The sequence below is a fragment of the Ammodytes marinus genome, assembly GCF_949987685.1.
Source record: "Ammodytes marinus genome assembly, chromosome: 9".
Taxonomy (NCBI): domain Eukaryota; kingdom Metazoa; phylum Chordata; class Actinopteri; order Uranoscopiformes; family Ammodytidae; genus Ammodytes; species Ammodytes marinus.
The window spans coordinates 2,895,670-2,910,184 of NC_137213.1; positions in this window are offsets into that span (position 1 = coordinate 2,895,670).

Genomic DNA, 14,515 nt, shown 5'->3' on the forward strand with positions numbered 1-14,515 from the left:
GGTACATTTATCAACATGGCAACCCATAAGACACCATGATTATGCCAGAATGATTTCACAAAGGAATAGCAACAAAATCGACCATGTTGAGTTGAATACATTTATTTCAGACATATCAAAGTAGAAAATGAAACGAAAAAAAAAAAACGATGTTCAAGTGATTTCACAAATAAAAAATAAAAAGTATATTACATATATTCTATTGATATGCCTGAAAAGGAGTAGCAAGAAGTATATAACCTATTTAATCCTTTTTCCACCGCTCAATAATCAATATTTATTAAATGAACATCCTGGGTTCCTTATGTTATAATCTCTATGTACACAATCTATCTATATTCAATTTGCTATCTATCTATACTTTAATAAAATCCATATATATATATATTTATATATATATATATATATATAAATATATATTAGTGGTGGGCCGTTATCGGCGTTAACGTGCTGCGTTAACGCAAAACTCTTATCGGCGATAAAAAAAATATCGCCGTTAATCTCTTATTCCACCTCCTGTTCGGCTCAGGGGAGATGGTTCCCTCCAGGGCCGATGGCTGTTCGCCGTCAGGGTGAACCCCCTTCCGTGTGTTCTCTGGTCGGGTAATAATAGCCGGGGGCCGTTGTTGACACTTGAGGAGCCTTTATTGCAGGAGCGAAGCTTCTCTCACACACCCTATGGGCAGAGATTTGTGTCAGTAGAACTTGAATTCGAATTGATAGAACTTGAATTTGAATTGATCGACTTGAATAGGAATTGATCAACCTGCATTTGAATTATTGATACTTGAATTCGAATTTATACACTTGAATATGAATTATCCATTTGAATTTGAATTAATTGTACTTGAATCTGAATTTTATTTACTTGAATCTGAATCAGTTAATATTCCAAATGACTTTCAAATAAAAATTCAAAATTCAAGTTTTCAAATTCAAGTAGAAAAAATTCAAGTAGAAAAAATTCAAGTAGAAAAAATTCAAGTTGAAAAAATTCAAGTAGAAAAAATTCAAGTTGAAAAAATTCAAGTAGAAAAAATTCAAGTTGAAAAAATTCAAGTAGAAAAAATTCAAGTTGAAAAAATTCAAGTTGAAAAAATTCAAGTAGAAAAAATTCAAGTTGAAAAAATTCAAGTAAAAATGTGCACATCCGGTTTCTTTGAGGAAGAGCAATCGAGTGCAGATCTCTGATCCTAGGCTACAGCGTCTGGCCGGTGACCGTTGTTTAACGTTCAGGAAATATATAGTCATACATTAATTTGTTTAATCATCGTCTGTGTTTTTGACCTCTTGTTTTATAATCGAAGTATCTTTTAGAACACTAATCACGTTTCAGTTATGAAACTTAAAGTAGTTATAATATCGCCAATAGGCTATATCAATGATAACAGACCGTCAAACAGCGTCCAAATGAGCTAAAATCCTAAATACAATAAACAGTAACATGGCAAACTTATTTTTAGATAAGCTAATTGATTATTTATTAATTTTTTCACACGTTTACATGTTTAGAGGCGGAGGATTCCTCCTACGCTCTCTGTCCGGCTTATCAGACAGCACTCAGCTGTCAGTCTCCACTAGCCTATCTGACTGGCATAACTAATTTCACTTAATTAGTAGCCTAATTCTAATAGCCTATTGTTAGGTATTTATCTTCACGCCTATTTATTGTAGCCTAAGTGTTTATGCATGACTGCACGTACAGTTGTTAGATCTCGAACAGTTGAAATAAATTAGGCCTAGGCCTATTGTGTTTGAAAGGGCATCGTTTATAGTATTTTTTTTTTAAACTCACGATGCCAGTATTCTGCCCGAGCTCTTAACACGCAGCATGGACCCCAAAAGATGAAAACAGTCAATGTCTTTCACTCCCCATTTAAAAGAAGCGACAGTCTGTTTACTGCACAGTAGGCCTATAGCGTGCCTACATAATAGGCCTATACAGCGAATATAAAACACTGTCAGCAACGCTGTGCAGCGCCAGCCCATACTTTTGCTGCTGCTGATAAGCTGTTGTAGTTGTAGTACGCTACAGTGGCTTGCAAAAGTATTCATAGACCCCTTGGAATTTTCCACATTTTGTCACATTAAAAACCACACATGTAGGCTACATTTATTTTATTAGGATTGTATCTGATAGACCAACACAAAGTGGTGCATCATTGTGAAGTGGAATAAAAAGGAAACGTGGTTTTACATTTTTTTTTATAAATAAAAAACTGAAAAGTGTGGCGTGCAAAAGTATTCAGCCCCCCTGAGTCAATGCTATGTAGAACCACCTATCACTGCAATAACAGCTGCAAGTCTTTACTTTACTTACTTACTTGCTCTACTTAGGCTACTTCTTTTTACTTCACAATGATAGCCTACGCCACTTTGTGTTGAAACATAAAACAATAAAATAAATGTAGGCTACGTGTGTGGTTATAACATGACAAAATATCGAAAATGTCAATGGGTATGAATACTTTTGCAAGGCACTGTAAGTGACAACATCGCTGGTTAACACCATGGACCTATAAAGAAACACCGCAACTGCAATATAACCAAACGGAGCAATGGCAAGCGATCAAACATTTTTTCATTCTGTAGTCTTGCTGCGCGCGCATGCGCCGTGTTGCTAAACAAATAAGCAATTCCGACTGGCTGCAGTTTAACCATGGACGGTCACGGTTCAAACGGCTCAAACACGGTAAGTTAATATCACTTTAGCATGTTTTTAATGGTACTGTCTTGCTGAAGCTTTAATTTTGTTGGAGTTAATATGTCACATACATGTAGTAACAATTAGATGGAAGATTTTGAGCACATCTGTGATGTTCCAGTTCAGTTAATATTGCGATAACTTGGCTAGCTAGCTAGTGAGCTGCCACCTGAGGGCACATTCGGTAAACTCTGTTGTAAATCCACGGTGTCCCATGTAACTTTACACCGAAAATGTTACATATTGGTGTAACTAAACCGAACTGAACACAGTTGATTTAGTCTCCCCGCTGACGCATTAGGGCCGTTTCATGCGGGAGGAGTTTTTTGCGCCTGGTAATGCATTCTCAATGGAGAGGCGAGCGGGAAAACTCTGGCAGTGCGCTTGGATTAAGTGTTAATGCGCTGGGCGAAAAGAACGCTGTGAACAGGGGAGAAGAAAAAAACTGATTGTCAGTTCTCGACTGTAACTATGATCGACACTGTTGTTTCCCGTGTACTGTTTTCTATTAAAATGCTTTGTCTGTATGACGAACCATTGAACACCCATAAGCTTCTATTCTTATGTTTGGAAATATGAACTAAGTATACATAAACAATATATTCCCAGCTGTTTAGGACATCATAAATTCCATAATAAGATTTAAATGAATAGTAACTTTACTTTCATTTAAAGTATTGTGCTGTGTGTAGCTCTCTTAACCTACTGCATTGTTATAATTTTGACAGGGACCCAGTCACTCAACTGAAGCTGTGAATTCGGCAAGACGCCTACTGGATCTGCTAACTAATTTATCTGTTCCGGCTGGGCCCAGTGGCCAACAGCAAACTGCCCCAGAGACTCCCAGGTGTTGTGTCTAGTTTCACAACAAATAACACACACCACTATGAACATGTGTAACAATTTAGTATTCTTTCATTAAGCCTAAATGTTGACTACTTCGTATAAAATTATCTGATTTCACTCTTTACATGGTGTTGTACAGACAGGTACCAAGGGAGGAGAGACATAGAGATGATCGACCCAGTGTCCGGACGGAAATGACGAGGTCCTTCACTGTATTTTAGTGTTGTACTTAACATTCATAAAATGGAATAATAATGGAATAATGTCAAATTTAAAACAATTTCATTTTAGGTCTTTTCCGGCTCTTTTTGGACCGAAGGGCAAGCGCCGTTGCCTTCGAGAAACCAAACCCTCCATACCCTCCACACCCGTAAAAGAGATTCCAATGACATTTTATCTCTTGCCCAAGTTCGTCCCACGCACCCCGAAAGGCGATGACGAAGTTGTTCATATGCAGGCTGGTTTGGGACGCAGATCCACTGTAATGGCAGACAATTGCACCCATGAGGAGGTGAGGCACTTTTCACATAAACAAGAAGACATTAATGCCTTCTGAATAAAGTCCAATATCAAATCCAATTTTCTTACATTATATTCTTGCTATGTTTTCATTTCTCTTGAAGGTTTATTCAGCACTCAAGAATCTGTTTCCAAAATTGGAGAGTGTGTCTGGAGGCTGGCTGCTTTACAAAGCTGCAGGTACATGGAACATACCAAAGATGTTTAGATCTGTACCATGGTTAGATTGTGATGAGTACTGTCACATTTCAATAGGTTCAACTGTTGAATAACTTATTTTTCTTGTTAGGAGGATGGGGTTCTCGGAAGTTAAATATGGTGGCTCCTGAGGACAGCGGATACACTGGGCCAATGCTGAAGAGTGCAAGCTCAAGTGGGAGGTTTCCACTATACATTGCGCCTATACAGGAGGAACTGGACACATGTCCGCTGCCACCTGAGTCCTCGTCCTTTTCCGGTATGCCAAAGGCAATGTGCCACTCCTGTCGAACCAGCTTTCCTTTACAGATCCTAAAGCTGCATGTTGAATCATGTCAGTCTTTAGTGACTTCTGACCATGAGGTAAGTACCGACCCATAGTATGGATATTGTTGAAACCCCTGCACAATGTGGAGCTTGCTACTAGATTTGTAATGTTCATTGATATTCCTTACACCCAACATTGTGAATGTTGCTTTCATACTACTCGCTTGGAAGGATATCTCCACAATATGTGAACTTACTTTTCTATCAGACTAGTGATGAAGACGTGGAAGACATGCACCCAAAGCCAGAATTTGAGGACTTTGAAAAAAACGCTAATCAGGAGGTGAAGTAATTGGTACTTTTTCAAGCATCAATGACATTTTAAAGTGGTTGAAGAGTTTGACAAAGTAAAAGTTAAGGGACAAATTACACAATTTCAGAGACTGCCCTGACGTGAGAATGTATTTCTTTTGTTTTTATTCCTATTGACAGCCTAAGGAGGAAGAGGTGTCTGCTTCCTCAAAGACAGGGGTATGTTTGTAGAAGTGCGCCTACATGTTGTGAACTGCAGTTTATGAATGCTGTGGTTTATGTATGCATACATGTGGTTTATGTATGCCTCTAATTATTTACCCATCCGTATGTCACACTCCATCTGTCCATGCATTTAACCATCTAACTCGGTCTCTGTCTCCCTCTGGCTCTATCTAGAATCTGGTATTGAGTATAATTTGAGGTATTGACATTAGATCTGTTTTCATTCCTCTTCACAGCCTACAGACCAAGATGTGCTATTTGTGTCAAAGACGGTATGTTGTAATGGAGTTTATTTTTTAAGGTATTGTATCCACCTGTATCCACCTGTTCAACATTTCTGTGGTTCTTGTTGCAGAGTGCATGCCCAATCTGTGGCCAGACATTTGATCTTAACTATCTGGAGGATCATGCAAGCACATGCGGAGAAAGGTAACAATGTCTTTCAGCACAATTTTGTCAGGTCAATTCAAGAAATTTGTAGCATCTTGTATTTAACATGATGAACCAGAAGGTTGTTACACAGGACCTTCCTTGGATGCAGTTGGATGAGATCATCCATCTCACTGGCTGTCTCAACCAAAACCACGCGTGTAGCTGCTAGTAGTTTGTCATAGGGTACTGATGTAATTTTGATAAGGGCACAACAGATTTCTATTTAGCCTGGTCCGATTAATAATGGAATCACTGATACCTGGGCTCTAAACTGTCACAAATGGGACCTTTAAGATTTAAGTTATTCATTTCTATGTGTCTTATGTATAGTATGCATTATATACGTTTTATTTTTTAATGTTTTTATATTACAGAATACAGGTTTGAATCAACTTCATGCTTGCGTTTTGTCATTGCAGAAATGAAGACTCCATTCCAATTCCGATTTCATCGGAAAAGATGAGCATTTCAAGGTTTGTACGCATCAATAGACTTCCATTTTGTGCCATGTACTTCTTATCATGTAAAATAATCCAGCTTTGACCCTACAGAAGCAAGAACACATTGTATGACATAAATGTGCACACACAATAAATAGCATACTACATACAGTATGAGTGGTGGTATATATACCACAGTTTAAAAACCTCAGACTTAAGGAATGAACACGGATGGTTTCTAGAATCAAGCTGCCTAACTGGCATTTATTTCTTCCTCAGCCTTGACGATGTCCTACAGTGCATATCTGCTGCTGTTGACAAAGAGAAGACATTTTCTATCTCTGTGTCAAGATCTCAAATGGTTGAGAGAGGACTTGCACAGTGGAAGCGTCAAAAGAAGACCACACCTGCAAGTCTTTTAAAGGTCATGTTCATAGGGGAGGTTGGCATAGATACAGGGGCTCTGCGGAAGGAATTCCTCACAGGTACATATTTGTTATCTGACTAAAAGGTATGTTTACATAATTTGCAATGTAAGTTATGGTTACATGACTGGTGTGACTCTGTGTTACAAGACATGGTTGCAGGCTTGGAGCAGGCATTGTTTGAGGGTGACCAGACTGGAAAGTGTCCAAAATATTCCATGCTAGACCTTGACCAAGCTAACTTCAGGTAAGCCATGCTTGCATACTCTGGGGTCTACAAGTATTGAGTCCTCAAAAAAAAACTTTGTTCACTTGTTTTGATGCCAATACTTTACTTAACTAAATGCTTTGCTAAAGATAATGAGTCTGTGGTCCTGTCGTAGTATTCAGGTCATGCCATGACTGTTACTAATTGATTCTGTTTCTTTTCAGAAGTGCTGGTGAGATTTGGGCTGCAAGTCTGGCTCAAGGTGGGCCACCACCATGCTGCCTCAAACTTTGGTGCTTCAAGTTCCTGTGCCATGGTGACTTGATGATCGAAGGCCTTTCCAAAAAGGATGTCTGTGATGCTCAGTATACAGCACTCATCTCCCGGGTAGGTCTGAAAGGTTTTACAGAAGATACATGCTTGGCCTCACATCTTTATGTAACAGAAATAATTGTCTCTTTTCAAAAAAGTGCGCACGTGTGTTTGATACAGTTTGATAGTATCCAGCTATTAATGTTGCTGCACACAAAGGGTGCTCTGATATTGTACAGGCTGTCTCACCAAAATGATTCATTAAAAATAGAACAACATCAAATGATCAATTACACCTGTGTTTACTCTTCAACATAGTTGCTGAGACTAAGGCCTATTAATCCATATTGCGTAATGTCTGCCTAACAATCACACATTCACACACTGATGGTTGAGCCATCACACACTGACATGCCTACCTGTTTTTTTCCCTGTGTGATTTTTTTTTCTTAGGTGGAGTCGGCCACAGTAGATGAAATGGCTCAAATGATTGATGAAATTCTGAGCTGTGGCTATCATGGAACCATTACCATCGAAAAGAAAGACGACATAGTCCGGTTAGTGTTTTTTTTTACTGCTGATGTCTGTTTTTCAGGTTTTGATTTTCACTTCATAGATATTTATTTTAACCTAACAATATATATTTTTTTCCTATATTTTAGTGCCATTGTCCTCCATGCAACACTTAGGCTGCAGGCCATTCTCTCCCAGCTACGTGAGGGTCTGAAGCTCTATGGTCTGGCTGACCTAATGAGCCGTTACGCAGACATCTGCGAACCACTTTTTGTCCCTGGGTTGGAGGTGAAGGTGAGTTCATTTTAATGTAGGCGTACGTTAGGATCCTTTGGCTTTACTTTGCTTCACCATGGTCTTTTTAACATGATTAATCTGACATAGTCACATATAAATACATTACCTCATGGACGTGCATCCTGCCGTCTCTTTCACTTGCTTCCTGAACAATGGCACCTGCTTATGCGCTGCTGTTGTAAAAACTACCATTTATGTCATAAGGTGTCTCTAGAATAAACAAAAGCTGAATGTTCCTCAGATCTCCTTTAAGTAAACATGCATAATGGCTGCCACACATATCTAAACTTCCTGCACACATATGGAACATTTGAAGGCCTTAACTATCCTTTATGATTATCTATGGCACTTGACGTTGTTCATATTCAGTACAAGATATCACATTGCTTAATTGTTTCTCTCACCAGGCTGATGCTGACTTTGTTTTTGCGGCGTGCCATCCCGAGTTGAGCGACAGAGGCTCAAACAAAGAACAGGCTGAGATAAAAATAATGAACCACCTACAGGACTTTCTGCAGGAGCTGGAGAATTGTAAGTGTTTAGTTTTCTTGCAAACTATCAATTAACTTTGCGGTAAATAAAATTGCTGTGGATTACTGTAAAAGTACAGATAGTGTGGCTAACAGGATGTAGGTTTTTGGCTACTTTTTGATAGCCATCAGATTCAATTATGATTGACTGGGCACTATTGCTGCGACTGATGGATTGTGATTGGATTGGATCAAAGAAATAAAATATTTTTAACGCTTATACCAGAAAGATTGCTATTGTTGCCAGACCCTTGTTACGCATTGGTATAGCGCATAAAGAAGGGTGGAGATAGGTCTGGATTATTGTAGACTTGTACAGTTAAACAATGTCCACTTTCATTTACATGAATCTTTGTTTTTGTCTGTCTCTAAAAAGGTGAACATCCAGAGGTGGGTGACCATCTGCAGTTGGGAGACCATCCAGGTCCCATCTCCCCCAGTATGGTCCTGAAGTGGCTCACAGGACAGGGGCACATTCCTGTGTTGCCAGAAGAAAAGGCTAATTTTAAAGTCACTGTGAAGTTCAGCCACAGCTGTAACCCGGACTATGGTGTGCATAGGGTGTGCTACCCAACTGTGTCTGCATGTGTGAACACTATTCACATGCCTGTGAAGCACATGCAGACCTACAGTGAGTTTAGAGAACTTTTCACAGAGGCCTTTTATCTGGGGCAGGCTTTTGACTGCTTGTAAGGGGCCCTTCACACGGTGAAAACGTGACAGTTTTCCCATGTTATGTTATAAAAGTTAAACCGTTGCAATTAGTAGAAGGCAAAGCATTTTCAGGCCTACTGGTGTCCAATTTGCACAAAAAATAAATCAACCTGGCTTTGGACAGACCAGACTGGTATTGACCAAATTGACTGATTCAGATTAAATCAGCAGCAGCAGGATCATGAATGGGATTTCAAACTCATCTAAACTAAAAGTTGAAACTATTTTTAGAGATGGATATATTATGCAGTCAGGAAAAATTCCAATGCTTTTGTTGTATAGGTATCATATTGTGCTGCTATATAATCTTGTCTTTTTTTGAGTTAGTATTTTTTTGTGTGCATATGTATCGAGCTGTATCCATTGGCAGGAGTTGTGAATCAGTTTTCAGATGTAACCACTTACAGATAATGCAGTCATTTAATCTGGGATGATTAATGGTCAGGTGATCACTAAAGTCATTTATAAAGGCTAAATAGTTTCCAAGCGGAAAAAGCAAGTCATCCCTAACTTTTAACTTACGTTCATAAGTCATAATTAAAAAGTTCTTAAAAAGGTTCCCTCAAGCCTGCAGTTGTAAATGTTAAAAAGTTAAAACATAATTAAATATGGTCCAGCTGCTTTGCCATTGGTGGGATCTCTCTAATTAACTACACAGTTAAAAAGCCTGGTTATTGTTTTTTCCCCAAATAGTAGTGGCCTGATGAAAGAATAAGGATGCCTTATAAGGAGGTTGTACACTTAGTCTCAACATGGTCTGGGTATGTGGAATTACTGCATGCTGTCTACTTGTCTCTATGATAATAAACATAACAAAAATAATATTTGTAACAGCACATATTGTTTACTTGTTGTCCATATGGTCGTTTTTGTTGTAAAAACTAAAAGAGAACTGAATATCTGAACACAATTCACGCACACAAAACATGGATGTGCTATTGCTCATCATTATGCAAGGGCTAACCACGGCTCTAAGACGCCTACAAACTTCTTAGTTAGTTGGAGACATTCCCTGCGTTCCAAATACCATACTCCATTTTTCTCAATGCTACATAATACACCTGACCATATAAATTGGGACATAATTTTAATTATTTATTTCATCATTACATTGCGCCTTCATCTTGCGCTTATATCAGTTTCCTACCCAGTTGTTTTCATACGGAGGCTCCGTCAATGTGACGTCACTTCCGGTGCGCACTGGATTGTTGGTCAGAACCACTCACATAGCATGCTGGTTACAACACTAGAAATCTAGACCCGATGTAGTAGGCATCCGGGTACTTTTATTTATATTAAATCTCACCACAAGAATTGGGACATCCTAAATCCTTTTTTCTACCATACTAAATAGCAGAAAGTATGGGTATTGGAACACAGGTATTATCAACTAGTGTGCAGAGAGGCAGAATGGATTCAGGCTTCTGGCCATCACATTAGAGGGTTAGAACACTTTGTGAATCTGAGAGAAAAGGTCAATCAGTCCCATATACTGTATACTGCAAACTGCTACTTCAGTCTAACCTGGACCATGAGTTCAAAGTTGAGCAGACATTGGGAAAGTGATAAGATCATCATGGTTCTCCTAAACCCTGCAGCAAGGACATAGTGTCCAAGGGACGGGCAGAGGACCTTGGTCTGTATTCACAAAACATGAATTCTTAATAGATTGGATTTATAAAGCGCTTTTCAAGGCACTCAAAGCGCTTTACAGGGTTCCAGGTTCCATTCATTCACACACAGTCATACTGGTGGTGGTAAAGTACGATAGTAGCCACAGCTGCCCTGGGGCAGACTGACGGAAGCGTGGCTAGGCGCTGAATGGTCTTGGATATATTTATTTGTTTCCAAATTAAGTTTATTATTGATTATGCTACACAAAAAATGTATCTCTTACACATAAAATGTAAACAACATTGATCTTGATTTTAACCTTTATTGAAAATATAATATGTAGCTCTACATATAAATATCAGGGACTCACAAGAGAGGATCATTTTAACCATACACTCCATGATGGTTGAGAAGGGACAAAGCGTGTGATAATGTGGTCACATAAATGTCACTTCCAAAACTTTGTGACCGAGAAAGGGGATCAATAGCAAGGCGTAGATTCTCAATGTCCTCTGGGTTCAATGGACATTCCATTTCAGGCACAGTAACAGCTCGGGTGGCAGAGTTACCGTGGGATAGCCCTGCGCTCTCCCAATCCACGTCCTCGATTTGTATTCCCTTAAATCAAAAGATGGTATTATCAGTATGTAAATGATTTTAGTACGTATATAAGAAAAAATCACATTTAAAAAGCAGGACAATATAATCGTCATTACTCACTTCCTCATTTTCCCGAGGCATCTCCGGCTCTCTGATAGGGTTTTGCAGCATCCCGAGCTCCCACAGCTGGTTCGGGGAACGATAACCCTCTGTCCTCATGGAATGGTCATTCCAGCCAGCAGAAAATCTGGCCAAATCAGCCTGGAGTCTAGGAAGGAAGGTGTACTGAGCACAGAAGAGGTGAAGCTGATCCGAGATGTCAAGGGATCCATCTTCCTCCAGGCTGTGTAACACGTCATAGTAAACGTGTGTAACACCTGTCCAAACATCCCTCCATAGGCGCTCGATTCTACAATTCATAAACAGAATCCATAATAAATACAAAAGGTACTCATAGATCAACTATGCAAAATATTGACAATCTTACTTGATTAAATGTCACATTAATGTTAAGAAGATGTCATGGAACTTCAGGTAATGGATTCATAATTGGAGAAGTATTCTTCACCTCTGATTGTGCACACTTTTTCCACTGATGAAACTTCCTTGTCCTGTGCCCCTCACAGTGAACATCATCCGGGCAATGTCGACATTTTCGACTCCCTGGTCAGCTCTGACCCTGTAACACATTTTGAAATTAGAGATTTCATAAATTCAGTATGGTCGCATCCGATTTGGCAGTTAAAAGGAAAATGTATTTTACTTGTAAGGCCATCCATATCTCCTCACTCCACCCAGGAAAAAGTCAAGTCCAGTACTGGCTCTGTTGTTGGATGCAGCATTAAGGAACATGATCTAGAGGGGGCAGACTTGACAGACTTAATAATAATATCTTGTGAAATTGTAATTGCAATATTTTCACAAGTAGGGTTGCAAAATTCTGGGAATTTTAACTTTATTTAATGAATAGGTTGGGTCAGACAGATGAGTAATATTTTACTCAACATTCACCTTTTTGTTGTTCAGTGAAATTATTGATTGTTCATAAAATATTATGTTTAGATTTATGTTTGGATATGAAACAGATAATTTTGTATTATTTAATTTATTCCTATATTTCCCAATGTTTTATATTTCCAATATTTCCAGAGCAAAAGTTCCCATGGAAATTTACCGGAAACTTTCCACCCCTTTGTATCCCTATTCACAAGTATGTAGGCCTACTTTGTTACAGTAGGATACGTACCTTCCTAGAAAATCCATCAATGCCACCGAATATCACCATGTTATATCTGGTGAGAAAAGGACAAGGTTAAAAAAAAGAAAAAAATACCAAAATGAATACTGTATGGTTATGTAAGGTAAAAAACACACCTGATGAGTTTGTGGTTGGTGTCTATGTGCTGCAGAAAATGCGGGCCTTGAACAGAGTATTTCCGCCGAACAACACAGCCCATACTGCTCAGTCTGGATAAGATGCCTTCTGTATCTACTCTATGCAAAGAGGCCTTTACTCTGGCCCATTGCACATGGTGGCCCTCTGATTGAAGACAACCCTTGACCATCTGGTATCCAGCCTGAGGTAGTCTACATTTGATGGCTCTCACTTCAATATCCAGGTCAGCGTCAGACATGGTGGAGTACAGGCTCCTAACTGACATCTGATATTCTTGCATTCTCCTGTGGATTGTGCTTCTTGACACTCCAAGAATGTCTGCAACACATGTGGCAGTTAGGCCAAGCTGAAGGAGATGATGGAGGTGGTCCTCTGAGACCTGGAGCCTATAACGGCCATGGGGACCCATCATCCTCACCACAGAGCTAGAGGAGGGATGTATGCTCTGCTGGCCTAACAAGGTGCTCAGCTCTTCCACTGCTTCATTGATGTCAGTAGGCAGACGTGCATTATCAACTGCATGTATCAAGGTCCTCTCTTGGGTCACTATATATTCTAAATAACTTAGATCAGGAGGGTTGTTGTTAAGGGCGTACTGCAGTCTTTCCTTCATTCTTGCCATGCACTCCTGAATAAAAGTGTTCTGAAAAAAAAAGTGTAGATTTATACTCATTAAGTTTTCTTTCAAAAATGTTATCTCGAAAAAATGCCCCTTTGCCCAGCTCCTATTTTTCTCACAATACAGGTGTACTGAACAGGGGTAATTATATTAATAACAACCATGTAATGAACATTTCCTTCTTTTAAAGAAAACCAAACTAAAAAACATTGAACATATATTAAATGCAAGTCACATCTTAAATACAAGTCAGTTCAGCATGGCATGAATGCTGTGTGTTTCAAATGGCAGTCAGGTGACGGGAAGGGGGTGGGGGAGGGCTCAGAGACAGACTGTTTACTGTTGCAGGGGGGGGGGGGCAAGGGAGGGGGTTGGGGAGGTACAGTGAGTAGGCTACTCTTCAATACACATTTGAGGATTTTAACCTTAGACATACAGGAGTAATACAAGATAAATAATATGTTTCCTATAGGCTACATTAATAAGCATTCCAACATTCAATATCTGCCACCACATGTTTCAATAATGTAAATGCAATAAAACTGATATAATTTTTTTTAAATTATTAATTAGAGCTTGTTATTAATTAAAGCAACACTTAGGCTAATAGTCTCACATCCAGGGCCGGCGGTAGCCAGGGGCCAGGGGGGGCCGTGCCCCCCCAGATGTGAGCTGTGCCCCCCCAACCAAAATTTGAGATTTTTTTTTTTTTTTTTTTTTTTCGATAGTGGGTCTGGGTTTTTTCCCGACCCACTATCGGACGGAAAATTTCGTTCGCTGTCCAAGAAAATGTCAAATAAAATTAATTGGGTCCACACACACATATATATGATTGAAATAGCCTACTGTTAAATTAATATTGATCAGCTGGCTGCTGTTGAATGCTGTTAACTAAATCAAAAAAAAAACAAAAAATCTGTTCTGCATTTGTCCTGTTGGACACACAAACACACACATGATTTAAATTGCCTACTGTAAAATATAGATTAGCTGGCTACTGTTGGCTGCTGTTAACCAAGTGTATTTTTTTTTTAAATCAGTTCTGCATTATCCTGTTGAGAACACATTCAGACACACAATGCATTGACTAATAGGAAGTAGGCCTATTTAATTCACCATTTGAGGCATCAAATAAAATTAGCCAATAAAACACTTACATCACAATCATTTATTTTATATATATACACATTATGTTGTATATAATGTATATTATATGTTATTCATAAACATTTTGGAGAAAAAAAACATGCAATAATCAAATTTCCCACACAGCAACACTCAACGTTTATTTGCATATTGTGTTCTACACAATTCACAGTAAATGTGCCAAAAAGCAGACGCAGA